The 16780-nt window shown below is 40.3% G+C and overlaps 1 protein-coding gene and 1 long non-coding RNA gene across 6 annotated transcripts in view; one reads left to right on the forward strand and one right to left on the reverse strand.

Moving 5' to 3' along the window:
* LOC111189365 (NLR family CARD domain-containing protein 3-like) overlaps nt 1–16780 on the forward strand; it is a 111744-nt gene that overhangs the window by 63928 nt on the left and 31036 nt on the right. The gene's annotated exons all lie outside the window — the stretch shown is intronic.
* LOC125798293 (uncharacterized) overlaps nt 1–16780 on the reverse strand; it is a 95172-nt gene that overhangs the window by 46936 nt on the left and 31456 nt on the right. The gene's annotated exons all lie outside the window — the stretch shown is intronic.

Consider the following 16780-nt stretch of genomic DNA (forward strand, 5'->3'; position numbering starts at 1 on the left):
AACTCATTTCCTTTTTAAATATACATCCATTCCCATCTTAGTCCAGCACTCTCCAAAAAAGGTGGGATAAGAGCTAGTAATTTAGGGCTAGTAACAATGCAAAACCACAATGCATATTTCCAAGATCTACTCTAATGCATCATTACTGTTTGTTTGCTCTAACAGATACCTAAAGTTAATAATCTATAAATATAATAAATATTTAAGTTTTAAGTGGCAGAAAGTAAAATTATAGGTTCAGTAATTTTACATACCCTAAAAAGCCCCCTTGCTCTTCCTCTGCTTTGTTAAACTTTTTCTGTCTATTTTAACGTATTTCAGTATAAACAACACCAGTACTTTAGACAGACAATATATTTCACAGTTTAATTTTATTTTCTATTATTTGTCTATCCATTCAAATATCCTTCTTTGGGTTTATCGTAAAATCTGTTGTTTATTCTTGTTTTTAGACTAGCTTCATGTAATCTTGGAGTAAAGACGTGTGAAACTCTGGGATCAGTTTTAAACCTGGAAAGCTCCTGCCTGAAAGAGCTGGACCTCAGTAACAATGACCTGCAGGATTCAGGAGTGGATCTGCTTTCTTCTGGACTGAAGAGTTCACATTGTAAACTGCAGATTCTCAGGTCAGTGTTTCTTTGATTTTTGTCTTGAGATTATACAGGTCTAATTGTGAAATTCAGATGTTTACCATGATTATATTGTAACAAATCACACAAGAAAAAGTGTCTAGCGAAGGACAACAAACAAACAAATACAAACTCTCATGGGTCTGCAGTCATCTTAAGAATGTCCAACTAGAATGAACATTTGTGACATATCACACAAAATTGAGATGCACAAGCAAAAAATATTTTAACTGAAGTTAATATGAAGAAAATGTTCATTGAATCTCAAAGTGATTATCTTCCTTAGTCTGCCATGTTTTCTCTCACTCACATGTTGTTTGCTCTGTCTGCAGATTATCTGGTTGTATGATCACAGAGAAAGGCTGTTCTTCTCTGGCTTCAGCTCTGATTTTAAATCCCTCCCACCTGAAAGAGCTGGCTCTGACCTACAACTTCCCAGGAGAGTCAGGAGTGAAGCTGCTGTCTGCCAGACTGGAGGATCCACACTGCAAACTGGAGACACTCAGGTAGGTCTGAACTGATAATTATTTCATCAACGTATTGTGAGATAAATGAACATGATGTTTATTGTTGCTCCGTCAATATTGACTGTTGTGCTCTAACGGAGGACACTTTGCTGTGTGAGTGTGATGTGCCTCACGGGCAAGCAGAGTGTTGGGAAAGTTAGGTGTTAAAGTTGTGAAACACTGCATTGTGGGACTTGTAGTGAATCTAGTTGTAGTCCCCAGGTACAACAGTGGAGCAGCATGTAACCTTCATTCTGTCTTATTTTTGTTTACACAGCCACATCTTTATTATGCCATAGCTATCTGCACTAAATGCCAAGTACTTTGTTTTGGCTTATCTTACTGGTGGTAAAAAAGAACCAATGTTTAGGTATTATACCAGAACAGGTGGAACAGTTGAACATGAAGTCAGAATCATGATAAAGATTACAAGATTAAAACTGATCCCCACTAAATTTGTACACACTGAGAGTCAAGCACCCTAGCAATCAGCCCAAAAGGCAATTATTTGTGACTGAAAAATAATAAATGGTAAACATATCTGATTGATTATGACTGCAAAATTATCTGTGATTTTATGAGCCCTAATCTTACACTAACAGCAACAGTCTATTTTCATGCCTTTCACCTGCAGCGCTGAAAACACAATGATGCTTTTGAATGCATCTACACCAATGGGAAGCATTGCCTGCGTCCAGGTAGCTGTGCCGTATGCTTTTGGTGCATTTTGAGCTGCACAATGTTTACTTTTCTTTTTGTTGCTATAGCAAAGACACACCCTATATCAAGTTGCATGGTGAGAGGTTGATACTAAAGTAGGGCTCTTAATTTCTGAGGAGATTAAATACATGTGATTGAGTTGGCATGTCAGCTTTATATAAAAGCTGTGCTTTTATTATATTTATTTATTTAGAATATTCAAACTTAAAAAAAAAAACATCAAACAATAAGCACATTTTGACCCAAAATGTAATGGAATGTGAAAATCACATCCAACATGAACAAGAGTGATCTATATCTTTTATACAGCAATTAAAACCTGGTATCTTACAGAAAGCACTGATTGATTTATAAACACATTTATTCATTTTATTTCTGTTCTGTTAAAAATCTGAAGAACTCAAAGTTTATGATATCACACAAAAACATAAAAAAAGCCATTTACCTGAAGACTATAAACAATATGATCTTAACATGTCAGCAGTCTCATAAAGATAGAAATCAAAAGCAACAGTAAAACCCCATATCAGAAAAAATAGGTTGATTGTACAATAAAAAGTATTGTTCTTAAATTTACTCAGATTTTATTTTACTGCAGACAGTATGAACTCAAAATATTTCATGTTTAGTCTGCTACTCTTAACTCTTAATTTTATTTATATACATCCATTTCTACATCTTATTCTTGCAGCACATTCCAAAAAGTTGGGATGCGAGCTAGCAATTTAGGGCCAGTAATTGTTCTTTCAACAAGAAAATGCATACCACATGCTTCACATAATACAAAGGCATGGCTGTGAAAGAAAAGGGGTATGGGTACTGGACCAGCCTGCCTGTATTTCTGACCTGTATGGAGTAGAGAACGTGTGTACAATTTTGAAACAAAAATGGTATAACAACATCCTATCATACACATTAAGATGTGTTTCCAGGAAAAATGCCATAAAAACACCACAAATGAAACAAATTCTGTGAGAAAAATTGCAACATTACAAAAGTTTAGATGCTTTAATGTCTCAATTTGGTTTAGAAGGTCTTGAAAGTCTGCAATGCAGGAAGGGATGCCTATTAAAAATTGAAATAAAGTTTACCAGACAAACCATAGAAATCTTGGGTTCTGTCAAAGTTATTGAAATATTTTTTATTTGCTCTGCCTCCAATCACTCCCCCTTCTCTATGTAGTGCACTTTGTGGGTCATGAAACAACAGCACCTCCACCCACACAGTGTACGATATATATCTCACTAAAAGTCATTTACATTCATCAGTAGGAAATACAATTCCCTATCTGTCATTGAAACATTGTTTATTGATGTTTGTTTTAGGTTTAAAAGTAGTGCACTATGTAGGGATCATGATGTGAAATCTTCTTCTCAGGAACAAGGAACACTGCAGGCTGGTGTTAGTGTTAGAGGAGGACAGGGAGCTGTGCAGATTAAATGTTAGCAATGCTGCTGTACAGAGCTGATGTGTCTGTTAACTCAGTTACTGCAGCATCTTTCCGCTATATGTGACACCTAAACCTTAGACTTGGTCCTCCTATAAGACTGAAAATGTAACTTATTTAAAGTGAGATTTCTTACTACGGTAATTGATTGTGAAATTGTGCTATTTAAAATTAATAAGTATTTTAGTTTTATTTTTAATTGGGGGTTTGAAATCTTCTGTGACTGAATGAATCCACTTGAACTGGCACCAATCAGAGCACACTCATTCCTCACCAGTACAGGCATTTAGTTGTGCAATACACATTTGGGATACATACTTATGTATTTATTAAAACAGCAATATAGTCACATTTCTTACCACAGTAGAAACACATGCCTGTCAAGGCTAGATAGTACTCAGACACGTGCAGATGCAGAAAACCTTGATTTATTTTATAGTACAAAAGCAACGGGTAGTCAGTATACAGAAAAGGTTCAACAGAGGCGAACAGCAGCCAGAGAGATAAAACGTACCAGAAAACGAGGGACAGTCCTGAGGTCATACACGGCAAGGCAATAGTGAAGAGCAGGCAAAAATCAGCAACGATATAAACAGTCCAGATAATACACAAAAATCCAATGTCAGAGGGAAGGCAAAAATCAGAGTCGAGAAAAAACAACCCAGAGGTCATGCACAAAAGGAAACACAGGCAAAAATAGAAACGCTTTGTAATGTGGAAAATTAAACAATTACTCGGCACAGGTGTGCGTGTGAAAGGGCTATTTATAGTGTGAGAAATGTAATATTCCGGACTTCCGGGGGGTGTACTGAGATCAGGTGGATGCGTGATGTCAGCGTGTGGTGCGTCAGCGTGTGGTGCGTTCTGGGTAGTGTAGTTCGGAGACTGGGGATCGCAGGGAGCACTAAGTGTGGGAGAGACAGGAACGCCATCAGCACCAGACCTGACAATGCCGGTGCCCCAGTGAAGCTCTCCCCTTATATAATCAGAAATGGAATAAAAATGTTTACATTCCTTATTGCTGCGTTTGTGCTAATATTGTTATTGGGTGTGTGTGTCTCTGTCGGTCCATCCTTTGCTTTTTCTGTCAACAGTTCGTTACTGCGTCCTGTTAATTTGTAATCAGTAATGCGTTACTATTTTTTATCGCAAGTTAATTAAGGCACCAAGTTTGACGACTACTTCCGCTGTAATCTCCCCCGTCTCCGCCCAACACACTGATTAGTTTTCTGGCTGAATGATTAAACTGCGGTGCTCTTACGGTGTTCAGCAGTAACACTCCGGTTCAGACTTTCGCTATTATTATTATTATTATTATTATTATTAATCTTACTCATTGGATAGTTTATTTTTTAATTATTAATTTGCGTTATTAGTTTTCTAGATGTATATGTGGTCCTGCTCCTGCATCGCCTGGATTGATTAAACTCCCGCTCCCAAAAATGACAATTAAATTCTGTCCTGCCGCAAGATATTCTGACGAGACCTCTACTCAGAATATAGAGTTCAGTTATATTAGAACTAATCTACTTTTATTTACCGTTATTGAAAACACACTGCACGGGTTCTTTAACACAGTTCTTTAGTAGAATATAGAGTTCAGTTAGATTAGAACTAATACACTTTTATTTACTCTTACTGAGAACACACTGTACAGGTTCTTTAACACAGTTCTTTAGTAGAATATAGAGTTCAGTTAGATTAGAACGTATACACTTTTATTTACCATTATTGAGAACACACTGCACAGGTTCTTTAACACAGTTCTTTAGTAGAATACAGAGTTCAATTAAATTAGAACTAATACACTAATACACTTTTATTTACCGTTAATCAGAATATAGAGTTCAGTTAGATTAGAACTAATTACACTTTTATTTACTGTTACTGAGAACACACTGCACGGGTTCTTTAACACAGTTCTTTAGTAGAATATAGAGTTCAGTTAGATTAGAACTAATACACTTTTATTTACTGTGTCACGTCCTGGCCCTATCTCTTGTCTTTTCTCATGTCTCTGTGTCTGTTCTCAGTAATTTTCCACCACGTGTTGTGACAGTCACCTTATAAAAAATGGTTTTTTTTTCTGTTATTCTGTGGTATTTTGGCATGTTTGAAATGTGTTTACAATAGATAATAATTATTTAGTTCTGTGAACACATATTTGTTGCCCCAGCGTAGTAATGTGGTGTTGAGACCAAGTTGTCCAATCACGTGAGATTTTTTGGGGGAAAATGGGAAGTAAATAGGGGAGGGGTGTGGTCGGCGGGAGCTCAGGGGATGAGCGTGCGGCGTGGAGAAGCGGCGTGGTGAAGCGGCGTGGTGAAGCAGGTTTCTCCGGGGAGTTCTACTTTTTTTCCGCGTTTTTTCATCCTTTTTTTGCTGCTGGTGGATTTTTTGCGCTGGATGTATGGACTGTATGGATTACGGGAAGCTGAGCGGACTACTTCACGTCGCTTTGTGGGCGGTTGAGTGAGAGTATGGTGCTAAAGTTGGGACAGCTGTGTCTCCCCATGTGACTTTTGTTTATTAGACTCTCTCGTTTGCTCGCTTTATCTCTCTCTCGCTCGTGCTCTCTCTCATCTGTGTTCCCCGCGCTGCGGAGTTGAACTGAGTTGGAAGAAGTTGGACTGAGTTGTAGTACGGATTTGCGCTACGAAATGACTGTCTATGACGTTTTAAATGGGTTTCTGAATGAGATGTGATGAGATGGGGTGTATACACATGAGAGGTTATTACTGGGTTTTAAGGGGGTATTAAGAAACATGTTGGGATTTAGTGTCTGCAATGAACGATTTCGTAAATTATTAAAACTGGGTGGCAAGTATGTGTAGTAGATGTGGTAATGCTTTAATTCAGGATGCTTTAATTTGGATACTTCTCCTTGACCTAGAAAAAGGTTATTTTTGTGATCTACCCAAATATAAGGGCTATTATTGAAACTGATAAGATAAAAATTAAAGGTTTCGTTAAGAGTTCTTTTTAAAATAATTGGGGAGGGTTACAGTGTGTCCCATTTGTAGCGCCACCCCCTAGCCAAGGTGTTTCCACTTCTAGTGTGTTTCCTGTTTGTATAAATAGTCCCCCTGTGCCACTTTGTCTTCCTCTGTCTGTTAGAGCCATTATGGAAATAAGTAAATTGTAACTTAAATTTTGTAATATTAATGTTTGTTGGAATATTTGATAAGACTGACCGTTGCCTATTCAGTAATGTTTTTTGTTGGTAAGTTTTTGCTTAATTAGGCCTGGACAATAATTCGATATCGGTATTTATCGCGATAAGAAATGTTTCAATAACGGTGATATCACTTTTGTGGTATATCGATATGTATTATGTACAGAATCTGTCACGGACATGCGTTTTTTACTGGCGTCAGCTCGCCGCAGAGCCAAACACATTCAGCCCCCATAGCTGTGCTACCTCAGTGCGTGATGACGCAATCACACAGGCACGTAGCCAGATAGGCTAGGCTAGGCTAGGTTAAAATGGCTAGGCTAGGCTAGGCTAGGTTAGGTTCAGGTCCGCTCCGCTACGCATCTAAAATGTCTCGAAACGGAGCCGGGACGAGCGGATCCAAGGCTAGGGTAGACTCGGTTCGGTCAGCCGCTGTTTCGCTCGCCCATTCGCGCGTCCGCTCGCTCATCCGCGGCTCCGCTGGCCCAGCCGCGGGTCCGCTCGCTCATCCGCGGCTCCGCTCGCTCATCCGCGGCTCCGCTGGCCCAGCCGCGGGTCCGCTCGCTCATCCGCGGCTCCGCTCGCTCATCCGCGGCTCCGCTCGCTCATCCGCGGGTCCGCTCGCTTGCCGCTTTGCTGCAAATTGTGCCGGTGAGTGGAGCCGACAAGCAGCGTAACGTTAATACATCTAATCTGTTCCACCACCTCAAGCATCTTCACTACATACAATATTTTCCTTATACTGACTAAAGCACTTTAATAGATTATGTTGAAACTAAGTTATTTAAAGTTTATGAATCCTTTAGGTTTGTTTATTTGACGTGGATATCATGTTGAATACCTCTTGTATTCTGACTAAAGCACTTTAATAGATTATGTTGTCACTAAGTTATTTATAGTTGAAAAATCCTATAGGTTTGTTTATTTGACGGGAAAATCTTGTTGCTTTTATGCATATAAAGGCTTCTTGTATTATATATCCTAGTTAAAACACTTTTGTTTTAATCTGTTAAATTTGTTTACAATGAATAAGAAGCTCTGCCTCTGTTATTTAAAGTCATTTTTATTTGTAATAGTTATATAGGCTTATGTTTGACAGGGATGTCATGTTATTATTTTGCTATATGCAAATAAAATTGAGCATTGATTTATTTTGACTACTTTTATTTCTAAAGTATTAAAGTTTTTGTGAAAGGAGGTTTCAAAGACTTAAAAAACATTTTCATACAGTAGTAGGTACAGATTTCCATTAGATAGATTGATACAAAAAGTGCAAATACACAGTTAAATAATAATTTAAATTTGCAGTGCAAGCTGCAGAGATTGCAGGGATTCTTTTTCTGAGGCCTTCAAAGTATTTATCAATATCGAAATTATATCGTATCGACCGAAATTTAAGGAATATATCGTGATATAAATTTTGGCCATATCGTCCAGCACTATGCTTAATTATATTAATTTATTTGTGACATCATGCGGCTGAGGCTTGAAGTTGCATCATCCACTAGAGGGTTATAGCGCAACTTTAAAGAAGTCTCGCGTCATTGACTTAAGCTCAAGGAACTGGTCATTATTTGAATTAATAAACTGCACCTACATTAGTCAAAGACTGTGGTCATGTATGCCTCATGGTGGAACACATGTTGCTTTTGGAGGAAAAACTAAGTCTTTCAATCCTGAAACATCCTGAAAGGAAGGTAAACTAAACTTAATTGAAGTGGACTGTTCAGTTTATGGGATGTTTAAGACAAGGATTAACATTGAATTTGCTGGATGTCTGAATGCTAAGATGAACATGTTAATTCCTGCTGCTATGGAGCACTAGCGGAAGACAGCTTGAGTAAGAAACCAGCTTTATTTGAATGCTTGCTGCACTCTGTATATGTCATTTTTACAAGAGGATTTGTAATCATTTAGAAGACAGAGAAACTGTTGAAGTTCCTGTGAACTGTGATAGTTAATGTTCTTAGCATAAAAGCTGAAAAATGGCTTATGTCTCAGCATGTGAAAACAGGGATTCTGCTAGCCAGAAGAGGGCACCAAAGCCCACAGATATTGCCATAGAAGAGAAATTGAAAAGGCTAAGCAATAGGAGACAAGGAAAATTGGCATTGCTCACTCGCAAGATGCATAATATTCAGCAAATGAAAGAAATTGAAGATAATGTGGAAATAGTTGGAGTCACATGGCTTTCATCGCATATTCAGTGAATTTAAAGAAGCCAATGAATAAATGGTTCAACAATTTATCAGAAGCAGACAGGGAAGATGACCAGTCCAGTTGGTATAAGCCTAAATGTGATGCATTTAAAAGGTTTATTTTTGAAACTCAAAATTGGGTTTTAGAAACACGCAAAGGGCACAGTGAAGATGATGTTAATGAAGACATTATGCCAAAGGACAGTGTGTCAGCAACTTTCACGCTGGGTGCTAGGAGTAAGCATAGCTCTTCCATGTGTGACCTTGACCCACCATTTAAGGCAATATGACTATGCCACTCCCTTGTTATATCGGGTGGGAGACCCCTAATAAAAAAAGATTGACCAAAATGCCCACAATTCAACCTTTGATCGTAATCTATTAGTCCCACATAAACCCTCTAACAATTAAGGACACAAGTACATTCTCATGGAGTCTGATGCAAACAAGGAATCTTTATTTTCTTGGTTTTAAATGTCAGAGTACACTCTCAACCCACCAATGGGGTAGACAACCATGCACAATTCTATAAACACAATTTTACTAATTCAGTATTTAGATTATAAAATAAAACGTAGATAATTTTATTAGGGTAGCTTAAAAATGTTTCAAGACAATACAATTATTCAAGGATCCAATGGTGGTTCCCCAAGAAAGAGGAATGTACCCACTTTAGCCTATCTCGAGCAACCAAGGGCTCACACTCAGTACGGCTGTATCACCTCACACTACACTCACATGCATATAAATAAACAGCGATGAAAATAACAAAAAAAAAGAAAAAAATCACAACCTACACAAAGCAAATCCCAAACTTAGAAAAATAAATATACACACTCATTAAACCCATACATCCAAACTTGAAAACCAAATACAATACTGAGGTGAATCCTAATTACTCAGAGCTTACTGAGGTTACACTCCATGAAAAAAGGAAACCTAACCGTTATTGAATTAGTAACTTGTGTTGATTCAGGCACCCCACTAATATCAGCAGTAGGTTAAATCGGTATTTTGGGTTATATCAACCAAATTCTAGTTAGGACTAGGACTGGGTCTCACACAGGGTTGAGACTACAGCAGGGAGTATAACACTAGAATTGAACTATATAATAAAACATTCTAAGAACAGTATGTAGAACAGTGGCTACTATCACAGGCATGCGCCGTCCTGTAAGGCACACAGACACAAGCACCCAATTATTCCTTTGAGTTTTTCTTAAAAATCAGTATTAGCTTATTTTAACTTCAATGTTTACCTGTGCAACAGCAGTATTTGCCCAATTAAGAGTACTCCTCCAGCTCGTGCCCGCCCTCCAGACGAAGCTCTCACTGTAATATATACAATCAACTCTAGTTAATTTGATATAAGCTAATATTACTCCCTCCCCACCAAACATGGGTAATCTCATACCTGATAATAAATGCCCATGCTAAGCTCTCCTAGGCAGCCTCGCACTCACCCTCCTGCAATCTAAACACCGTGTATATATATATAAGTCTAAACAGTTTCCCTTTAAAACCTGCTAAACTTTTATAAGGCAGAAAGCACAACATACCCTCATATGGTTAGCTCATACACAAGCTCACGCAGTCTCCCTCCACTCCAGAAGCTCCTCACTCCCCTCAGGAGGTTTCACACCTCGGATCCAGAATCACAACAGTCTATTTTCTAAAAGAACTCACTCGAGTTATAAAACAAGGATATAATTATCCGCATTAAACCAGTTACCGGTACTACACACCGTGCCTGCGGCCCACCCGCGACCCAACGAGACCAAACGATGTTTGGCAAACTACCGCGGGACTAAAATGCCCCTCTAAAATGGCCCACCACCGAACTTCAAAATAAAAGTCCCCCCCCCCTAATCTCTAGCACTCTCCCTATGGGATTCCCCACTGCTATGGCTGCCCCCAGGGATTCCTTTCAAAATAAAAGTTTTACTTGTAACCCTACCGGCTACACATGCAATCTTCAATCAGCTCTACACGCATTACAGCCAAGGAAGAGCATGCAGCATTATTTGCACGTGCAGCTGCATTATGGAAAAAACAGGAATTAGATGCTGAGGAATTAAAGTTAAAGGCAAAACGTGAACAGGTTGAGATGGAGGCAGAGATTGCAGCTTCTACTGCCAGACTGGAAGTATTTAGTGAACAAGAGGATACTTCTGATGACATGAGTGATAATCATCTTTCACACAAGAATGTGAAAGAGGAACATAAAACTGATTTTGCGGATTCTCCTTTGAAAGAGGAAAGAAAACCTGTACCACCTATGCAATGGCCGTTGTTACAGACACCTGGTGCACGCAGCAAGGCAGATGCATCAACTAGACAAATTCTTGACTCTGGTCGCGCACAACAGTTAATTGGCCCTGAGAAAGAACTTAATATGATAATGCATCGCCAGAATGAAGTAACAGAGCTACTAGTCATGCAGCAAAGTCTATCCCAGCTTCCACAGAGAGAGGTTCCGGTGTTCTCTGGAGATCCACTTGCCTATAGATCATTTATGAGGGCATTTGAAAGTGCGATTGAGAAAAAGACTAATAGTGACCAGGACAAGTTGTTCTACTTGGAACAGTTCTCGAGTGGCGAACCAAGAGATCTCCTCCGCAGTTGCGAACACATGCAGCCAGATAAAGGGCTTCGAGAAGCTAAGAGACTTCTTCAGTATCATTATGGCAATGAATTGAAGATAGCCACAGCTTACCTAGACAAAGCACTCAAATGGCCACAGATCAAAGCTGAGGATGCCAAGGGTTTGAAGACATATGCGCTGTTTCTCATCGGATGTAAGAATACCATGACAGATGTTGAGTTTATGGAAGAGATGGACAATCCGAGCAACATGAGGACAGTGATCTCAAAACTCCCATACAAAGTAAGAGAGCGTTGGAGGAACACTGCATTTGACCTTCAAGCACGAAGGAAGGAAGGAAGGAAGACGAGCAAGGTTTGAAGACGTGGTCAACTTCATTGATGGATATGCGCAAGTTGTCAATGATCCTCTCTTCGGTGACATTCAAGAAGTGAACTCTGATGCGAAGGCCAAGCTCAAGTCAGTTGCAAAGAGCTATAAGAAAATTGAAAACAAAGGAGTCAACTTTGCCACAGGTGTTTTCCCCATCCAGAAAGACAGCACACAGACCCTTAATGAAAGGCAACAGCAGAATACAGTCAAGTGTACTGACTCTTCAGAAAGGGCTTGCTTGTACTGCGAAAAGGCACACACACTCAGCTTGTGTGAAAAGATTAAAGAACAGGAGTGTATTTTGTCAATAGTACCTGTAAAGCTTAAATCAAAGAAAAGTGACAAGACTGTAATGACGTATGCATTTTTAGACCCAGGTAGCACCAATACTTTTTGTACAGAAGATCTGATGCACAGACTTAATGTCCAAGGCAAGAAGACAGACTTCTTACTGTGTACCATGGGACAGCAGAAGAAGAGTCAGGGACATATCTTAACAGATTTGGAAGTTTGCGCACTAGAAGGAACCACATACATTGATTTGCCAAGGGTGTTGACACAGCAACATATTCCTGTGAAGAAAGGCAACATTCCTAAGCAACAAGATCTACGTAAGAGGCCATACCTGTGTGAAGTTTGTATACCAAACATCGAAGCAGATGTTGGCCTGTTGATAGGTGTGAATGCCTATAAAGTCATGGAACCATGGAAAGTGGTGAACAGTAGAGAAGGACCATATGGAGTGCAGACAGTCCTAGGCTGGATTGTGAATGGCCCAAAACAAGATAGCACAAGTGTGAATCCTGACACCCTGCAAGGCTGCATAGCAAATCGCATATCAGTGGAGACCATTGAGGACTTGCTGGTTCAGCAGTTCAATACAGACTTTCCTGAAAAGCGACATGAGGATATAAGAGAAATGTCTCAAGAAGATCACAATTCATGCAATCAGTGACAAAATCATTACAGTTCAAAGATGGTCATTACCACATTGGATTGCCTCTAAAAAATGAAAAGATTCAGATTCCAAACAACAAATGTGTTGCAATGCAGAGACTGTTAGGTTTGAAAAGGAAGCTCACAAGAAATCCTCAGTTTCACATTGATTACTCTGCATTTATGGGCAGCATGCTTGATAAAGGATATGCTGAAAGAGTACCAGAGGATGAGTTGCAGACAGGAGAAAGTGTGTGGTATATCCCCCACCACGGGGTTTACCACCCCAAGAAGAATAAAATTCAAGTGCTGTTTGACTGCAATGCACCTTACCAAGGGTTTTCCCTGAATGAACAGTTACTTCAAGGACCCAATCTCACAAACACCCTTCTTGGAGTACAGAACAGATTTCGCCGACAGCCGGTGGCCATCATGGCTGATATTGAATCAATGTTTTATCAGGTCCGAGTTCAAGAAAAGCATAAAGATCTCCTTAGATTTTTGTGGTGGCCTGAACGTAATCTGAAGGAAGAGGCAGTTGACTACCGGATGTGTGTCCACATATTTGGTGCTACCTCATCACCAAGCTGCTCATGCTTTGCTCTTCGAAGAATAGTGGAGGATCTACAGGATGAGACAACAGATAAGGCAGCCCAGACACTTCTGATTGTTTCTATATTGATGACTGCTTGGCTTTATTGGAAACAGAACAAGAAGCAATCATGCTGGCCAGGGACCTAAAATCACTCTGTAGCAAGGGTGGATTTCACTTGACGAAGTGGATGAGTAATTCAAGAGCCTTTCTGTCATCAGTTCCTGAGCAAGATCGAGCCACAGAAGTCAAGAGCCTAGACTTGGACAGCGAACTGTTGCCTGAAGAACAAGCCTTAGGAGTTAATTGGTGTACTGAAACTGACACATTCTCCTTCAACATCAATGTGCAGAACAAACCCCTGTGTATGATCTGTGTATGATCCCCTTGGATTTTTGTCACCATTTGTATTGCCAGCAAAACTGCTCCTGAGAGATCTCTGTAAAGCCCAGATAGGGTGGGATGAGGAGATCTCAGAGAACGATGGACGAGATGGACAGTTGATCTGCAGAAGCTTTCCGGGTTTAAAGTCAAGAGATGTTTTAAGCCTGCAAGCTTTGGGCCTGTCAAGACAACACAGTTGCATACTTTTTCGGACGCCAGTAAGGATGGTTATGGGACCGTAACCTACCTTGTGTTAACAAATGATCGTGACCAGAAGTTCTGTTCATCAGTAGTGGCCAAGTCCAGAGTGGCACCACTCAAATGAGTCCACCACGCAAATAGAGGAGTCATTGTTTTGGACGGACAGCATGACTGTCTTGAGATAATCCTGCAGATCATGTCTCACGAGGTCTGACAGCAGAATGTCTTATGAGGTGTGAGAACTGGATTGAAGGACCTTCATTCTTGCTTAGACCATGCAACGAGTGGCTTGTCAGAGCAGACCAATCAAGTTCATTGCTAGAAGAGGATCCAGAGATTAAAGGACATGCTGTGTCTTTTGTCATCAGAGCAGAAGAAGACACAGATGCTTTTGGCAAGCTCATTGCATATTATTCTGATTGGCATCGCTTAAATAAGGCAGTAGCATGGCTCACTCATCTGAAAAAGATCTTGCTGAACTTGAGCCGAAAAAGAGCAGAGCTACAAAAGATCATCAGTGTATCAGATGGCAAGCAGGATGGACAGCATAGTTCTATAATTCAGAAAATGAAGAAGTACAAAGAAAGCCTGAAAAACATATCAATTGGCATGGAAGATTTGACAAATGCTGAACATGATTTGATTCGCTACAGTCAACAGCTAAAATATGGGGAAGAGATCAAGGCTCTGCAACAAGGAAAAACCCAAGTCAGAAAGAGCAGCCATATATACAAGCTGGATCCATACCTTGATAGTTTTGATAGTCTTGAGAGTTGGAGGAAGGTTGTGCAGGGCAGCTATGCCAGAGGAGGCTAAGCATCCCATTATCCTGCACAAAGACCTCAAGATTTCCAGTCTTATTCTTCAACACACTCACCATCAAGTTGGACACTGTGGACGGAATCATGTTCTGGCACGGCTGAGGCAAAAATATTGGATCCCGCAAGCAAATTCTGCCATAAGAAAGATGCTATCTGATTGTTACACCTGTCGCAAATTGTATGCAAGAGCTGGTGAGCAAAAGATGGCGGATTTGCCAGTGGAGAGACTGATACCCGCAACCCACCCTTTACATATACTGGTGTTGAATACTTTGGGCCATTTCAAGTTAAAAGATACAATGAAGCAATACAAAACTTGAATGACTCCAAGATCAAAGAAGAAATGCTGAAAAAGGGAATTGAGAGGAAATTTAATCCTCCAGCTGCCTCCCATCAAGGAGGTATCTGGGAACGCCAAATTAGGACAGTAAGGAAGGTACTTGGAGAATACTTACCCCTGCTGCAAGAACGTCAGCACTGGTCCAAGCTGAAAAGAAACTTTGCAGTGAATGACATCGTTCTGATTGTGGATCCTTCCAGTCCACGAAATTCATGGATTATAGGCCGCATTATCAAGACTATGCCGGATTACAGAGGCAATGTTCGGAGCGTTCAAGTGCAGACAAAGAGCAGCATCCTGGAAAGGCTGTAGTGTAAATAGTCATAAAGGACTGTTAGAGTGATACTTTACAGTAAACTTTGAAAGTTTTGTATGTAAGTTTATTGTTTGATTAAGAAAGTGTATGGCTCTATTTGATTTAGTAATTATGTAGTCCTCATGCCTACACAATTAGGGGCCGGGCATGTTAGAGCCATTATGGAAATAAGTAAATTGTAACTTAAATTTTGTAATATTAATGTTTGTTGGAATATTTGGCAAGTTTTTGTTTAATTTTATTAATTTATTCGTGACATCATGTGGCTGAGTCTTGAAGTTGCATCATCCACTAGAGGGTTATAGTGCAACAGTCTTTGACCGTGACTACATGGAACTAAGCCATTCTCCTAAAAATATGGAAAGAACTTTTTTTTTTGTTTGTAATCTGAATATTTTAGTTCAGTAAACAGCTGAAACTTTAAAGAAGTCTCGCGTTATTGACTTAAGCTCAAGGAACTGGTCATTATTTGAAATTTGGAGAAACTGCACCTACACGGTCTTCGCAGCAACTCCTGTCGTTTGTCTCTCAGCTTTGCTCTTGTTTCTAGCCTTGTTTCCTCAGTCATTCTCTCCGTGTTTATTTCTGGTTTATCTTTTGTTATTTTCTTGCTCCCTGTTTATTTCCTAGTTTTCTCCCTTGCCCTGTTTTGTTTATCCTGTCTTGTTTTAGTTCCATTATTATTACTCCGTTTGTCTTTAGTTTATTTCCTTGTATATATATCCCTGTCTTGTTTAGTTTCGTTTATTCCTTTGTTTATTATCGTTACCCCTCATTTGTTTTTGTTTGTTTCTTTCTTCGCTGTTTATTTGTTTATCTTTTATTTATTTAATAAATCTATAATTTATCTCTTACCTGCGATTACGTCTGCCTCCTCATCTCCCTGCCTGCACCATCCTGACATAAATACCGACCTCTTATATGAATGTAGCAGGCAACCCGTGGACCGGCTCCAGGATGGCGATCCGCTGCACTCCCGGCGCAGGAGACCCCGAAGCACCAAGCCCGCAGGAGGCCTCGGGGTAGGCGTTTTAAGGGATCCTGCTCGTCGCTGCGTCGCCAGCTCCAGATGCTCAAGTCGCCGCACCGCCTGCTCCCGCTGCCTGAGTCGCCACCCCGCCGGTTCCTGCTTCCAGGACAGTGTTTGGCCCCAGGGCCCTTTACCCAGGCCTGCACCGAGGCCCCCGGAATATGCCTCCAGAACTGTGCCCAGGCTGGCGTCACAGACTTTCCCTCAGACATTAGCCAGTCCTGGGCACCCACCCATGTTTTTGTACCCCTGTCCCTCCCTGTCCTGGTCCCCGTGTGTGTGTTTGTTCCTGTTCCTGTCCCCTGTGGTTTTTCTGTTCCCGTTCCTGTCACTGTGTTCGTGTCCATCCCTGTTAATGTTTTTGTCCCTGTTCCCATGTTCAGTCTTGTTCATTTTTCAGTCTCTGTCTAGTATTCCGTCTAAAGTCCAGTTTCCTTCCTGGTTCAGTCTCCTGTTCAGTCCCCAGTTTCGTCTCTCGTTTTTTTCCCGGCCCCTCCCCGCCGTCAGC

The sequence above is a fragment of the Astyanax mexicanus genome, unplaced genomic scaffold (genome assembly GCF_023375975.1).
Source record: "Astyanax mexicanus isolate ESR-SI-001 unplaced genomic scaffold, AstMex3_surface scaffold_57, whole genome shotgun sequence".
NCBI lineage: Eukaryota > Metazoa > Chordata > Actinopteri > Characiformes > Acestrorhamphidae > Astyanax > Astyanax mexicanus.